Raw genomic sequence first — 17146 nt, forward strand, 5'->3', positions numbered from 1 at the left:
TGATGTATTACGGAATGAGTAAAGGGACTTGCCGGTAACGAGATTGAGCTAGGTATTGAGATACCGACGATCGAATCTCGGGCAAGTAACATACCGATGACAAAGGGAACAACGTATGTTGTTATGCGGTTTGACCGATAAAGATCTTCGTAGAATATGTGGGAGCCAATATGAGCATCCAGGTTCCGCTATTAGTTATTGACCGAAGACTTGTCTCAGTCATGTCTACATAGTTCTCAAACCCGCAGGGTCCGCATGCTTAACGTTACGATGGCGGTTATATTATGAGTTTATATGTTTTGATGTACCAAAGGTTGTTCGGAGTCCCGGATGTGATCAAGGACATGACGAGGAGTCTCGAAATGGTCGAGACATGGAGATTGATATATTGGAAGCCTATGATTGGATGTCGGAAGTGTTCCGGGTGAAATCAGGATTTTACCGGAGTACCGGGAGGTTATCGGAACCCCCCGGGAGCTTAATGGGCCTTAGTGGAAATAGAGGGAAGCAAGGAGAGTGTGGGGTGCGCCCCCAAGGCCCAAACCGAATTGGTTTAGGGCAAGGGGGCCGGCCCCCTCTTTCCTTCTTCTCCTCTCTCTTTCCTTCTTCCTAATCCTATTCCAACTAGGAAAGGGGGGAGTCCTACTCCCGATGGGAGTAGGACTCCTCCTGGCGCGCCCTCTCCCTGGCCGGCCGCACCCCCCTTGCTCCTTTATATACGGGGGCAGGGGGCACCCCATAGACACAACAATTGATCTGTTTGATCTTTTAGCCGTGTGCGGTGCCACCCTCCACCATAGTCCACATCGATAATACTGTAGTAGTGCTTAGGCGAAGCCCTGCGTTGGTAGAACATCAACATCGTCACCACGCCGTCGTGCTGACGAAACTCTCCCTCAACACTCGTCTGGACCGGAGTTCGAGGGACGTCATCGGGCTGAACGTGTGCTGAACTCGGAGGTGCCGTACGTTCGGTACTTGATCGGTCGGATCGTGAAGACGTACGACTACATCAACCGCATTGTACTAACGCTTCCGCTTTCGGTCTACGAGGGTACGTGGACAACACTCTCCCCTCTCGTTGCTATGCATCACCATGATCTTGCGTGTGCGTAGGAATTTTTTTGAAATTACTACGTTCCCCAACAGGATTAGGGGGAGTGTTAGGATTTAATTAATCCTATTAATCCCTGCTTTTCCTAACCGAGGCGGTTGCCTCACATCCCTTCAGTTGCACCCCTTTAGGGGCTATATATATGTGTGTAATCCCATCATCAATGAGAACAAGGATACACTTTACATCTCTTTCTCTTGTCTCTCTCGTTTTACTTTGCAACAACTACAACATAGCTCCGCCTTTAGCTAGCATAGCAGGAGTCGCTGACCATGGAAGAAATCCATGGCGATATAGAACACAGAGGAACCGGAAAAAAGTAGCGGGCGTTGGCCTCAATCGACCAACAAAAATTGAAGGCCACAATACATAACCCCGAGTAAGAACAATGATATTATCTCAAAATCAGAGGTGACAAATGGCATGGATCTTCCATGTTGTTGCTTATATTTTCCTTTGTAAAGAACATCGTTGATGCCCTCTCTTCGCACACGGTCGCTACCACTTGCCATGGACGATCGTCACCTCGATATCCATGGCCTTGGTCTCTGTGATCTGTGTGCTCCATGCACTCGCGATCATCGACGCCAAACCATCATGGCGCAACAGCGCCCATGTCCCACAGTCATGCTCATCGCGGAGCGATGGCACCAGCGGCCGCGTCCTTCTGACCAGCTGCTCCTAGTGCTACATCCCAAGGCGGTGACGACCCTCGATGTTGCCATGGCCCACGTCCCTGGCTTGGCGTGTAGCGACCCGACCTCACATGGCCAAGTCTCTGTGCTTCAGTGTCATCCTTGGATCAGTAATGCTGACACACACAGTACTCGAAGGATTTATAACAGAGTGGCAATCACACACTTATTACATCGAATGTCTCAAAAGAGAACTTATTACAATAATATGGCTTAAGGCCATCTAATACGATAACAACAGAAGGCTTGGAAGATAAGGTGAGTCCATCAACTCCAACGGCATAGCTGAGCTGCACGGCAACGACCTAACGAACCTTACTCCCCGTTTGAAAAGTCTGCAACATAACACGTTGCAGCCCGAAAATGGGTCAGCACATGGAATATGCTGGCAAAGTAACACAGTAGAGCAAGAACAGAATAATGCTATCACTACATGCATATTTGGCTGGTGGAAAGCTCTATGGTTATAGTTTCTGCGAAAAGCTAATTTTTCCCTACAACAAAGGAATAGATTTTAATTTAACTATCATGGTAGTTGAAACATCATTGAGAAGGTTCCTCCAACTCAATCCCAATTAAAGTGATTAACATCCCAACAATATTAATTAAGAATGATGAGATACATGTGATAACCCAAATACTAGATACTCAAGAATTGTCCATATTCGGGGACACGGCTAACCATGATTAGATTATACACTCTGCAGAGGTTTGCACACTTTTCCCCACAAGACTCGATCGCCTCTGTTGGATTTCTCGCACTACAAGGTGTTTGAGAAACGGATGACCGAGACACAGTCTTTCCAAAACATTAACTCTCTACTCCGGACAGACCATACCAAACCTACATCCCACTACCTGCTGATCTGCCTCTTCAAGAGCTTCATGTAACTTACTCAACTATGCTAGAGCCCATAATAGCTTGTGGCTGCACACGGAAGTTTCTAGCATGAATCATCTCAGTTCCCTTTGAGCCTGGGTGGCGGTCCATAGGAAGATCACACGGGTACTCCAGGATTTCCAAAAATACATGCAACACTGGGTACTCCAGGTGCCTCAATCCACCCAGATGTTAATTTAAGTTGCCACCTTAAGTTGAACCATTAATTAACAAACTCACATCTATCATGGATTTCACTCAAACCCAAACCACATCTACGAGCATAGCATAGCACAACAATATAAGCAACGCATAGAAGTAACTCCCAGGGGTTTGAATGTAACAGGGTAATAGGTTCTACCTCATCAACTACTTCCCAACCCACATGTTAATGACATCCTAATCATGCAATGTTTGAGGATTGGAACTAATGCATAAAAACTGGGTGATAAAAGGGATATGATCAAAGTGTTACTTGCCTTGCTGATGGTTTGTGAAACCTAGAGACTTGTAGTAGCACGCTTCTCACTCCGGGTGTTTTATCGCAAACAAACAATAACATACATAAGAAACAAGCAAAGATGCGCAAGAAAAACTCAAAATAAAAGAGGTTGACCAGAAGGTTCAACTTAAGAACTCCGGTTCGCAAAAAGAATCAAATCAAACGGAGCAACGAAACTCAAACGGCGAAAGAAAGAAGCTTCGTTTACTAATCTGGACCTAGGTCAAATTTTATAGTAGTAAAAACTTATTTAAGTTGTTTAAATGGAAAGAGGGTTTCGAGACGAAACTCTAGGCGCTTGAATCGCCTGATTTCGACTAACGAGCGAAAAGATAAACAGAAACTAAGATCGGATCAGAAATCGCGATCGAGAAAAACTCGCGGAATAAATCCGATAAAAGAAAACTGACGAACAGAATAATGAACGAACGTTCGTTATCTGGATCTAAACGAAGAATGTGTTCGTTAAAGCGAACGAACGAGCGAACGCTCGCTAAAAAAAATAAAGCGGAAAAACCGATCTATAAAATAACGGAAACTAGGGTTTTTCTAAAAAAACCGGTTTTTCTTTAGAAAACCGGGGCGGTGCGGCGGCTACCTCGGCTCAGCTCCGGCGGGGCTCCGGTGCGGCGACGGGGCGGCGTGGGGTGGCGGGGCTGCGGCGGCGGCTGCGGGAGGCGGCGGGAGGCGGCGGCGGCTCCTGGCGACGGCGCGGGCGGCTGCAGGCGGCGGGGCGAGGGGCTGCGGGCGGCGGCGGTATTTAAAGGGGAGGGGGCGGCGGCTGCTTGGGGAAGGGGGCAAGGCAGCGGCGGCTCCGGCGCGCGGGAGGCGGTGGCGGCTCGGGCCGGCCTGGCTCGGCTGGGCCTTAGGCCCAGTCAGGCGCGGGAACTTTATTTTTTTAAATAATAATTTCGCCGACCAAAATAAAATCCTAGAAAAATAAATAAAAATCTAAAAATGCCAAAACAAATTTTCACCGTCTAAATAAAATATTTAGAACGAGATGAACATTTTCTTGGCCCTAAAATGCAATTTTGAAAACGTGCAATTTTTCTAATGCAAACAAAATTGCAATAAAAGCCAAATAAAACAAATAATTGATTTTAATATTTTTCCTCCAATATTTCAATTATCTTAGAGAAGTCATATTATCTCCTCTCATATATTTGGATATGAAATATTTTTGGAGAGAAAAATAATTAAAACCAAAATCCTTGTTTCAAAATTTGATAAAATCAAATTTGAAAACGGGGAAGAATCCCTAACTCTCTCCGAGGGTCCTTGAGTTGCTTAGGATTTCATGGATCGCGAGACGGAAAACAAATAAAATATGATATGCATGGATGACTATGTATAACATTCCAAATTGAAAATTTGGGATGTTACAAACCTACCCCCTTAGGATGAATCTCGCCCTCGAGATTCGGGTTGGCTAGAAAATAGGTGTGGGTGGTCTTTGCGAAGATCATCCTCTCGTTCCCAGGTGGCTTCGTCCTCGGTATGGTGGGTCCACTGAACTTTGCAAAACTTGATAACCTTACTGCGAGTGACTCTGCTGGCAAACTCAAGAATCTTTACTGGCTTCTCCTCGTAAGTCAAATCACTGTCCAACTGAATTGCCTCCAAGGGTACTGTATCTCTTAACGGTATATCGGCCATCTCATCATGACACTTCTTCAACTATGCAACATGAAACACATCATGAACTCCTGACAATCCCTCAGGTAATTCCAGCTTGTAGGCAACTTCTCCCATCCGTTCCAAAACACGATACAGTCCTACAAATCTTGGAGCTAACTTTCCCTTAACTCCAAAACGTTTCACTCCTCGCAAGGGAGATACTCGCAGATATACTCTGTCTCCAATTTCATAGGTTACCACTTTGCGTTTTGAGTCCGCATAACTCTTCTGCCTGGACTGAGCAATCTTTAATCTATCACGAATCAATTTAACCTTCTCCTCAAACTCTTTGATTAAGTCTGGTCCAAACAACTGTCGGTCTCCTACCTCATCCCACATCAAGGGTGTTCTGCACCTGCGTCCATACAGGGCTTCAAACGATGCCATCTTCAAACTGGCTTGGTAGCTATTATTGTACGAGAACTCTGCGTAAGGCAAATTGTCATCCCAACTAGATCCATAATCTAGCGCACAGGCTCTCAACATGTCCTCCAAAATTTGGTTCACTCTCTCGGTCTATCCATCTGTCTGTGGGTGAAAAGCTGTACTGAACTCTAATCTCGTCCCCAAAGTCTGGTGTAATTGATGCCAAAACTTTGAAGTAAACTGTGTTCCTCTATCCGATACGATGGTCCTCGGAACTCCATGCAGACATACGATCCTGGACATATAAATCTTGGCCAACTTTGCACTGGTATAAGTGGTTTTCACTGGGATGAAGTGAGCCACTTTGGTCAAGCGGTCAACTACTACCCATATAGAATCATACCCTGCTTTAGTCCTGGGCAATCCGGTGATAAAGTCCATGCCAAGTTTATCCCACTTCCATTCGGGTATCGGCATAGGCTGTAATAATCCTGCTGGCTTCTGATGTTCTCCCTTCACTCGCTGACATACATCACATACGGCTACATACTCGGCAATATCCTTCTTCATACCGGTCGACCAGAAACGTTCCTTCAAATCCAGATACATCTTGGTGTTTCCGGGGTGTATCGAGTATGGTGAGTCATGAGCCTCTTGAAGTATTAACTTCCTGATCTCCTGGTTATTGGGCACATAAACTCGGTCCTCAAACCATAGGGTATCGTGCTCATCTTCACGAAAACCTTTGGCCTTTCCTTTGCTCATCTTCTCCTTTATCTCGGCAATCTCCTTGTCATCCTTCTGAGCTTCCCGAATCTTGTCCAGCAATGTCGACTGGACTTCCATTGTTGCAACGAATCCTCTAGGAACAATCTCCAATCGAAGTTCCATGATATTCTCTGCTAACTCCTTTGGCAATCCCTTACTTTCAAGGATATTAGCATAACTCTTCCTGCTCAAGGCGTCTGCTACAACATTGGGCTTTCCTGGGTGATAGTGTAGCTTCATATCATAATCCTTTATAAGCTCCAACCATCTCCTCTGTCTAAGGTTCAGTTCCTTCTGGGTGAAGATGTACTTCAAACTCTTATGGTCCGTGTATACATCACATCGGTTTCCAATAAGGTAATGCCTCTAGGTCTTCAATGCATGCACTACAGTTGCTAACTCCAAATCATGCATGGCATAGTTCAACTCATGAGGTTTTAGTTGTCGTGACGCATACGAAACAACTCTTCCATCCTGCATAGGTACACATCCAAGTCCTAAGCGAGAGGCGTCGCAATACACTTGGAATTCCTTATGTATATCCGGCAGTGTTAGCACTGGTGCTGTAGTCAACCGTTCCTTCAACTCCTGGAAACTTGCCTCGCAATCTTCTGACCATTTAAACTTAGTATCCTTCTTTAACAGTTCAGTCATTGGCTTCGCAATCTTGGAAAAGTTCTCAATGAATCTCCGATAATAACCTGCGAGTCCAAGGAAACTGCGGATCTCGCTAACTGAGGTGGGTGCCAACCATTCAGTGACTGACTGAATTTTGCTGGGGTCTACTGCTATACCTTCTCCCGATATAACATGTCCAAGGAACCCGACTTCCTTCAACCAAAACTCACATTTGCTAAACTTAGCATACAACTGGTGTTCCCTGAGTTTCTCGAGAACTAAGCGCAAATGCTCCTTATGTTCCTCCTCGTTCTTCGAGTATACCATAATATCATCAATAAACACCACAACAAACTTGTCCAAATACTCCATGAACACCTTGTTCATCATGCTCATGAAATAAGCAGGGGCATTAGTCAGTCCAAATGACATGACCGTGTACTCGTATAATCCATACCGCGTCGTGAACGCTATCTTTGGTATATCCTTCTCACGTATCTTCAACTGATGGTATCCTGATCGCAGATCGATCTTGGAAAACACCTTAGCTCCTTGCAACTGATCAAACAGATCGTTGATCATCAGCAGTGGGTACTTGTTCTTAATCGTCACCTCATTCAAGGCTCAATAATCAACAACCATCCTTAGGGATTTGTCCTTCTTCTCAACCAAAAGCACAGGGGCTCCCCAAGGTGATGAACTTCTTCGAATGTATCCTTTTTCCAATAACTCCTTGATCTGTTTCTTAATTTCCTCCAGATCATTTGCGGGCATCCGATAGGGTCTCTTGGATATTGGTCCTGTTCCTGGCAACAGCCCTATCAAAAACTCAATGTCTCTATCCGGTGGCATGCCTGGTAACTCCTCGGGAAAAACATCCGGATAATCCTTCACTACAGGCACTTCCTCCTGAACAACTCCCGTAAGGGCATTCACTTGGCTCCTCCTAGGCACATGCCTAGACACATACTTAATCCTTTTTCCCTCCGGGTGGTAAGATAAATCGACTTACTAGCACAGTCAATACTCCCCCCAAACTTTGACATCCAATCCATACCTAATATCACATCCAATCCTTGTGACTCCAAGATAATTAGGTCGGACGGAAAAACATGTGTGCCAATGGTTAAGGGTACCTGGCCGCACCATCGGCTAGCCATGTATTCTGCTCCGGGTGAGCTCACTAACAGAGGGGTCCTAAGGGTTTGGGTTGGTAGTTTAAACTTATCCACAAATCCCCTTGATATGTATGAATGCGATGCACCAATATCGAAAAGAACAAGAGCAGTAAATGACTTAACCAAAAACTCACCTATTACCGCGTCCGGCTGCTCTTCAACCTCCTCCACGTTAACGTGGTTCACTTGTCCTTTGTTGAATGGATTGGGTTTCTTCCCAGCGCTCCCATTTCCGTTTCCATTCCTTCCTTCAGGGCACTCCGTGGCGTAGTGTCCAGTCTTCCCACACTTGAAGCAAGTAACGTGACTTAGGTCTCTTTTGGTGGGTGTGGCTAGTTTGGGGCGATTTTGATTATTGTTGGCTCCGTTCCCATTCCCATTCTTAGAACCATTGTGGTTATGCGATCCTCCTCCAGTGTGGTTGTGACCTCCATGGTTATGAACAAGTCCTACCGAATTCTGGGTTAGGCGAGGCCTCTGCTGACCTCCTGAGTTATACTTCCCTTGTCCATACTTTCTCTTGCGGCTCTCAATCTGCTGCTGCTTCCCTTCAATCATAAGAGCCTTATCTACCAACTCCTGGTAGTTGTTGAAGGTTTGTACCATCAACTGCATGCTCATCTCATCATTCAGCCCTTCCATAAACTTCTCCTGCTTCGCGGCATCTGTGGCCACATCATCAGGGGCATAGTGTGATAACTTGCTAAAATCATCCACGTACTGAGCCACAGTACGGTTCCCCTAGCGTAGGTTGTGAAACTCCCGCTTCTTCATCTGCATAGCTCCAGTTGAGACATGGGCCGTGCGGAAAGCTTGTTGAAACTGGTCCCAAGTGACGTTGGCTATGGGGAAAGTGGCTGTGTAATTCTCCCACCATGAGGCTGCAGGTCCATCCAATTGATGTGCGGCAAAGCTCACCCTCTCAGCATCTATGCAACCTGTAGTGGTTAACTCCCTTCCAATACGGCATAGCCAATCATCAGCAACTATTGGCTCAGTGCTACTGGAAAACACCGGCGGTTGTAACATTAGAAAACGGGCTAGGTTGTCCACTCGCGGCTGATACGTCTCCAACGTATCTATAATTTTTGATTGCTCCATGCTATATTATCTACTGTTTTGGACTATACTGGGCTTTATTTTCCACTTTTATATTATTTTTGGGACTAACCTATTAACCGGAGGCCCAACCCAGAATTGCTGTTTTTTTGCCTATTTCAGTGTTTCGGAGAAACAGAATATCAAATGGAGTCCAAACGGAATAAAATCTTCGGGAACGTGATTTTCTCACCGAACGTGATCCAGGAGACTTGGACCCTACTGCAAGGGATCAAAGAGGAGGTCACGAGGGTGGGGGCGCGCCCCCCTGCCTCGTGGGCCCCTCGGTGCTCCACCGACGTACTCCTTCCTCCTATATATACCTACGTACCCCCAAACGACTAGAACAGGAGCCAAAACCTAATTCCACCGCCGCAACTTTCTGTATCCACGAGATCCCATCTTGGGGCCTGTTCCGGAGCTCCGCCGGAAGAGGGCCGTCATCACGGAGGGCTTCTACATCATCATAGCCCCTCCGATGAAGTGTGAGTAGTTTACCTCAGACCTTCGGGTCCATAGTTAGTAGCTAGATGGCTTCTTCTCTCTCTTTGAATCTCAATACAAAGTTCTCCCCCTCTCTTGTGGAGATCTATTCGATGTAATCTTCTTTTTGCGGTGTGTTTGTTGAGATTGATGAATTGTGGGTTTACGATCAAGTCTATCTATGAATAATATTTGAATCTTCTATGAATTCTTTTATGTATGATTGGTTATCTTTGCAAGTCTCTTCGAATTATCCGTTTGGTTTGGCCAACTAGATTGGTAGTTCTTGCTATGGGAGAAGTGCTTAGCTTTGGGTTCGATCTTGCGGTGTCCTTTCCCAGTGACAGAAGGGGCAGCAAGGCACGTATTGCATCGTTGCATCGAGGATAACAAGATGGGTTTTATTTCATATTGCATGAATTTATCTCTCTACATCATGTCATCTTGCTTAAGGCGTTACTCTGTTTTTAACTTAATACTCTAGATGCATGCTGGATAGCGGTCGATGAGTGGAGTAATAGTAGTAGATGCAGAATCATTTCGGTCTACTTGTCACGGACGTGATGCCTATATACATGATCATGCCTAGATATTCTCATAACTATGCTCAATTCTGTCAATTGCTCAACAATAATTTGTTCACCCACCGTAGAATACTTATGCTCTTGAGAGAAGCCACTAGTGAAACCTATGGCCCCCGGGTCTATTCTCATCATATTAATCTCCATCACTTTAATCTTGCTTTGATTTTTTACTTTGCCTTTACTTTTTACTTTGCATCTTTATACCAAAAATACCAAAAATATTATATCTATGAGATCTCACTCTCGTAAGTGACCATGAAGGGATTGACAACCCCTAATCGCGTTGGTTGCGAGTAGCTATCGTTTTGTGCAGGTACGAGGGACTTGAGCGTGGCCTCCTACTGGATTGATACCTTGGTTCTCAAAAACGGAGGGAAATACTTACGCTACTCTGCTGCATCATCCCTTCCTCTTCGGGGAAAACCAACGCAAGCTCAAGACGTAGCAAGAAGGATTTCTGGCGCCGTTGCCGGGGAGTCTACGCAAAAAGTCAACATACCAAGTACCCATCACAATCCCTATCTCCCGCATTACATTATTTGCCATTTGCCTCTCGTTTTCCTCTCCCCCACTTCACCCTTGCTGTTTTATTTGCCCTCTCTCTCTATCCTCCCTCTCTATTTGCCTCTTTTGCCCGTTCTTGTTTGCTCGTATGGTTGGAATAGTTATTTATTTATTACTAAACAGAGAACCTAAAACTTATGGATCCTCATCCACTTGCTAATCTTTTTAAGAGATCCAATTATGATGAACCAATTTCTAGTGAGTTTTGTGCACTAGATTATCTTTATGAGGTTTTGCCTGAAATTTGTGAATCTAAAAAGTGTGATGAATTACTTTATGATGCAACTCACGAAGCATGATTGCAATGATTTTATTATAAATTCTATTTATGCAAATTGTGCTAATAATATGCAAAACCCTAAGCTTGGGGATGCTAGTTTTGCTATGTCCTCTACTTGTTGCAATGATCATGATTGGGGTGATTCTTCTTTTGATCTTGAAAATTTATTTACTCCCCATGATGATTATGAGATTGATAATAGTGTTTGCAATAATAATGAAAGTGGATTTGGAAGAGTGTCAACTTTAGATCCCATATATTTGGATAATGTTCAATCTTATGAAGTTTTTGATAAAAGTGGGTTTGAAGAGGTCATGACTTTAGTTAATGTCAATCCCACTATTTTGGAAGAGTGTCAACTTTGAATTCATGTGGATCATGTTGAAAATATTTTATGTGATATATATTTTGTTGAATTTGCTTATGATCCTACATGTAATTATTACGAGAGAGGAAAATATGGTGGTAGAAATTTTCATGTTACTAAATTACCTCTCGTTATGTTGAGATTGCTATTGTTTCTTTCCACTTCCTTGCATATTCTAGTTTTTGCTTGCGATGATAATTTGTTTGCCTATAAGATGCCTATGCATAGGAAGTATGTTAGACTTAGATATGTTTGTCACGTGTTTTATGATGCTCTCTTTGTGCTTCAATTCTTGTCTTTCATGTGAGCATCATTGAAATATTATGCCTAGCTATAAGGCTTTAAAGAAAAGCGCTTGTTGGGAGACAACCCAATATTTTTCCTTGCTGTTATTCAATAAATAAATTATCTAGCCTCTGTTTTGGTTGTGTTTTTTTGTGTTTAATTAGTGTTTGTGCCAAGTAGAACCGTTGGGAAGACTTGGGGAAAGTCTTGTTGAACTTGCTGTAAAAAACAGAAACTTTAGCGCTCACGAGAACTGCTGTAATTTTTATTTGAAGAGTGATATTTAGTTAATTCTTTTTGCAGATGATTAATAGATAAATTCCTCACGTCCAGAAATTTATTTTAGAATTTTTGGGGTTCCAGATCTTGCGCTAGCTACATATTACTACAGACTGTTCTGTTTTTGACAGATTCTGTTATTCGTGTGTTGTTTGCTTATTTTGATGAATCTATGGCTAGTAAAATAGTTTATAATCCATAGAGAAGTTGGAATACAGTAGGTTTAACACCAATATAAATAAAGAATGAGTTCATTACAGTACCTTGAAGTGCTATTTTGTTTTCTTTCGCTAACGGAGCTCACGAGTTTTCTATTTTGAGTTTTGTGTTGTGAAGTTTTCAAGTTTTGGGTGAATTCTTGTGATGGATTATGGAACAAGGAGTGGCAAGAGCCTAAGCTTGGGGATGCCCATGGCACCCCCAAGATAATCCAAGGACACCAAAAAGTCAAAGCTTGCATGCCTGCAGGTCGACTCTAGAGGATCCCCGGGTACCGAGCTCGAATTCGCCCTATAGTGAGTCGTATTACAATTCACTGGCCGTCGTTTTACAACGTCGTGACTGGGAAAACCCTGTATTATTTGTGTCTTTGTTTGTTAGTATGCCACAATCATCCTTGCTGTACACATTTTTAGAGAGCCATACATGAATTAAAATTTGATGGAATACTCTATGTGCTTCACCTATATCTTTTGAGCTAAGTAGTTTTGCTCTATGTGCTTCACTTATATCTTTTGAGCGTTATAATTTTTCTCTATGTGCTTCACTTAGATATTTTAGAGCTGGTGGATTTGTTTTAAAGAAACTATTGATCTCTCATGCTTCACTTAAATTATTTTGAGAGTCTCTTAATAGCATGGTAATTTGCTTAATAATAATATGCTTGGTATTCAAGATTTGTGAAATTTTTTTTGAGTGTGTTGAATGCTAAGAAAAGATTGAAGCATGATAATTGTTTTGAGATATGGAGGTGATAATATTAAAGTCATGCTAGTTGAGTAGTTGTGAATTTAAAGAATACTTGTGTTAAAGTTTGTGATTCCCGTAGCATGCACGTATGGTGAACCGTTATGTGATGAAGTCAGAGCATGATTTATTTATTGATTGTCTTCCTTATGAGTGGCGGTCGGGGATGAGCAATGGTCTTTTCCTACCAATCTATCCCCCTAGGAGCATGCGCGTAGTACTTTGCTTCGATAACTTCTAGATTTTTGCAATAAGTATATGAGTTCTTTATGACTAATGTTGAGTCCATGGATCATACGCACTCTCACCCTTCCACCTTTGCTAGCCTCTCTAATACCGCGCGCCTTTCGCCGGTATCATACACCTACCATATACCTTCCTCAAAACAGCCACCATACCTACCTATTATGGCATTTCCGTAGCCATTCCGAGATATATTGCCATGCAACTTTCCACCATCTAGTTCATCATGACACATTCATCATTGTCATATTGCTTAACATGATCATGTAGTTGACATAGTATTTGTGGCAAAGCCACCGTTCATAATTTTTCATACTTGTCACTCTTGATTCATTGCATATCCCGGTACACCGCCGGAGGCATCCATATAGAGTCATACTTTGTTTTAGTATCGAGTTGTAATCATTGAGTTGTAAATAAATAGAAGTGTGATGATTATCATTTAATAGAGCATTGTCCCAAATAAAAAAACAGAAAGGCCAAAGAAAAAAAAGAAGGCCCAAAAAAAGAAAATAAATAAAAAGGGGCAATGCTACTATCCTTTTTCCACACTTGTGCTTCAAAGTAGCACCATGATATAGCAAGTCTCATATATTGTGCTTCAAAGTAGCACCATGTTCTTCATATAGAGAGTCTTATATGTTGTCACTTTCATATACTAGTGGGAATTTTACATTATAGAACTTGGCTTGTATATTCCAATTATGGGCTTCCTCAAATTGCCCTAGGTCTTCGTGAGCAAGCAAGTTGGATGCACACCCACTAGTTTCTTTTGTTGAGCTTTCATACATTTATAGCTCTAGTGCATCCGTTGCATGGCAATCCCTACTCACTCACATTGATATCTATTGATGGGCATCTCCATAGCCTGTTGATATGCCTAGTTGATGTGAGACTATCTTCCCCTCCTTTTTGTCTTCTCCACAACCACAATTCTATTCCACCTATAGTGCTATATCCATGGCTCATGCTCATGTATTGCGTGAAGATTGAAAAAGTTTTGAAAAAGTTAGAGTATGAAAAAATTGCTTGGCTTGTCATCGGGGTTGTGCATGATTTAATACTTTATGTGGTGAAGATGGAGCATAGCCAGACTATATGATTTTGTAGGGGTAACTTTCTTTGGCCATGTTATTTTGAGAAGACATAATTGCTTTGTTAGTATGCTTGAAGTATTATTATTTTTATGTCAATATAAACTTTTGTCTTGAACCTGTCTAATCTGAATATTCATACCACAATTAAGAAGATTTACATTGAAATTATGCCAAGTAACACTCCGCATCAAAAATTCTCTTTTTATCATTTACCTACTCGAGGACGAGCAGGAATTAAGCTTGGGGATGCCTGATATGTCTCCAACGTATCTATAATTTTTGATTGCTCCATGCTATATTATCTACTATTTTGGACTATATTGGGATTTATTTTCCACTTTTATATTATTTTTGGGACTAACCTATTAACCGGAGGCACAACCCAGAATTGCTGTTTTTTTTGCCTATTTTAGTGTTTCGAAGAAACAGAATATCAAACGAAGTCCAAACAGAATAAAATCTTCGGGAACGTGATTTTCTCACCGAACGTGATCCAGTAGACTTTGTTCTGATCACGAGGGTGGGGGGCGTGCTCCCTGCCTCGTGGGCCCCTCGATGCTCCACCGACGTACTCCTTCCACCTATATATACTTACGTACCCCCAAACGATCAGAACATGAGCCAAAAACCTAATTCCGCCGCCGCAACTTTCTGTATCCACGAGATCCCATCTTGGGGCCTATTCCGGAGCTCCGTCGGAAGAGGCCTGTCATCACGGAGGGCTTCTACATCATCATAGCCCCTCCGATGAAGTGTGAGTAGTTTACCTCAGACCTTCGGGTCCATAGTTAGTAGCTAGATGGCTTCTTCTCTCTCTTTGAATCTCAATACAAAGTTCTCCCCCTCTCTTGTGGAGATCTATTCGATGTAATCTTCTTTTTGCGGTGTGTTTGTTGAGATTGATGAATTGTGGGTTTATGATCAAGTCTCTCTATGAATAATATTTGAATCTTCTCTGAATTCTTTTATGTATGATTGGTTATCTTTGCAAGTCTCTTCGAATTATCCGTTTGGTTTGGCCAACTAGATTGGTAGTTGTTGCCATGGGAGAAGTGCTTAGCTTTGGGTTCGATCTTGCGGTGTCCTTTCCCAGTGACAGAAGGGGCAGCAAGGCACGTATTGCATCGTTGCCATCAAGGATAACAAGATGGGGTTTATTTCATATTGCATGAATTTATCTCTCTACATCATGTCATCTTGCTTAAGGCGTTACTCTATTTTTAACTTAATACTCTAGATGCATGCTGGATAGCGGTCGATGAGTGGAGTAATAGTAGTAGATGCAGAATCGTTTCAGTCTACTTGTCACGGACGTGATGCCTATATACATGATCATGCCTAGATATTCTCATAACTATGCTCAATTCTGTCAATTGCTCAACAGTAATTTGTTCACCCACCGTAGAATACTTATGCTCTTGAGAGAAGCCACTAGTGAAACCTATGGCCCCCGGGTCTATTCTCATCATATTAATCTCCATCACTTTAATCTTGCTTTGCTTTTTTACTTTGCCTTTACTTTTTACTTTGCATCTTTATACCAAAAATACCAAAAATATTATATCTATGAGATCTCACTCTCGTAAGTGACCGTGAAGGGATTGACAACCCCTAATCGCGTTGGTTGCGAGTAGCTATCGTTTTGTGCAGGTACGAGGGACTTGAGCGTGGCCTCCTACTGGATTGATACCTTGGTTCTAAAAAACTGAGGGAAATACTTACGCTACTCTGCTGCATCATCCCTTCCTCTTCGGGGAAAACCAACGCAAGCTCAAGACGTAGCAGCGGCGGGTTGTTGTTGTTATTGTTGTTGTTGTAGTTGTTGTTGTTGTTGTTGTTGCCCTGGTTCTGAACTAGCAATTGCATAAAAGTATTCTGCTGCTGGATCAACTGGGCGAGCTCCGGTGGGAAAGCAAAACCGGGGTCATGTCTCGGAGGCATCTGATGGGTTTAGATGGAAGAGATCAGAATAGAAAAGGGGTCTAATGAGAAAACACTACCCATATGCACATGAGACAAACACAAACATTTCACTCAATCAATCAAGCAAGGGCATACAAACGGTCTAGGACTATCGCAAAGTGCTCATCTACTACTAATTACATGGGGAAATACTACTAATATATGGTGGTCATCTAGAAATTTTGATCAGTGGAAGACTCCATGATGTCTGCTCCAGCTTCGTCTTCAAAGTCATTATCACTAGGATCGGAATTGGTGTCGTCGATGATGATGTAGTCCTCGGGGCATATCTCCTTGGGTTCTTCTTCTTCTATTGGTGCCGGTCCTCCCATGAATACTCTGATCTTCTTGACTAGTTCGTCATTCTTCTCCAGTAGTGTCTTGATTTCCTCCTCATATCCATCGCGTGTAAACTTGAGTTCTTCCTCCAGCTCGATGATTCTAGTCTTTGCCTTTTTCAAGTCCATCATGTCCGCGCACATCTAGTTCTCCTGACGTCGAATGTGCTGGTTTAACTCCTGGATGAAAGCTGCAATGGATCTATCCTTCCTGGTGCTAATTACTTCCCATTGCTCGTCTCGACGCCCACATATTTGGTAGATGGTGTCCTTAAGCTCCCTGTTGTAGACCTCTCCAATGCGTCCCATGGTAATGTGGGCTGCCATGCTCTTGCCTAGACTCCAGGTGGGTGCTTCAAAAGAAAACTCTATGGGTTTAGAAGTCGGCGAGAACGTCCTTCCTGGAACTTGTACTTGAACCATCCAACGCTCCTCTTCAGGTAAAGTGGCGTTGTATGTTCCGGTGAAGCTTGGTATTCCAATGTTCAAGTACCTAGTGACTTCCTTCAAGTGGCGTCCAAAAGGTGTGTCTTCATCTGGTTGCGCAAACTTGTTCTTCCTCTCCGCCATCCTAAAGAGTAGAAAATGGAGAGAAGTCAGAAATGAGTAGAGAAGTGTGACCTAGGGTTTATCTTAGTGGTCGTGTCCTACACTCAGCGTGTGCTCTGATACCATCTTGTAGCGACCCGACCTCAGATGGCCAAGTCTCTGTGCTTCAGTGTCATCCCTGGATCGGTAATGCTGACACACACAGTACTCGAAGGATTTATAACAGAGTGGCAATCACACACTTATTACA

The sequence above is a fragment of the Triticum urartu genome, chromosome 1, assembly GCF_003073215.2.
Source record: "Triticum urartu cultivar G1812 chromosome 1, Tu2.1, whole genome shotgun sequence".
NCBI classification, from domain to species: Eukaryota; Viridiplantae; Streptophyta; class Magnoliopsida; order Poales; family Poaceae; genus Triticum; species Triticum urartu.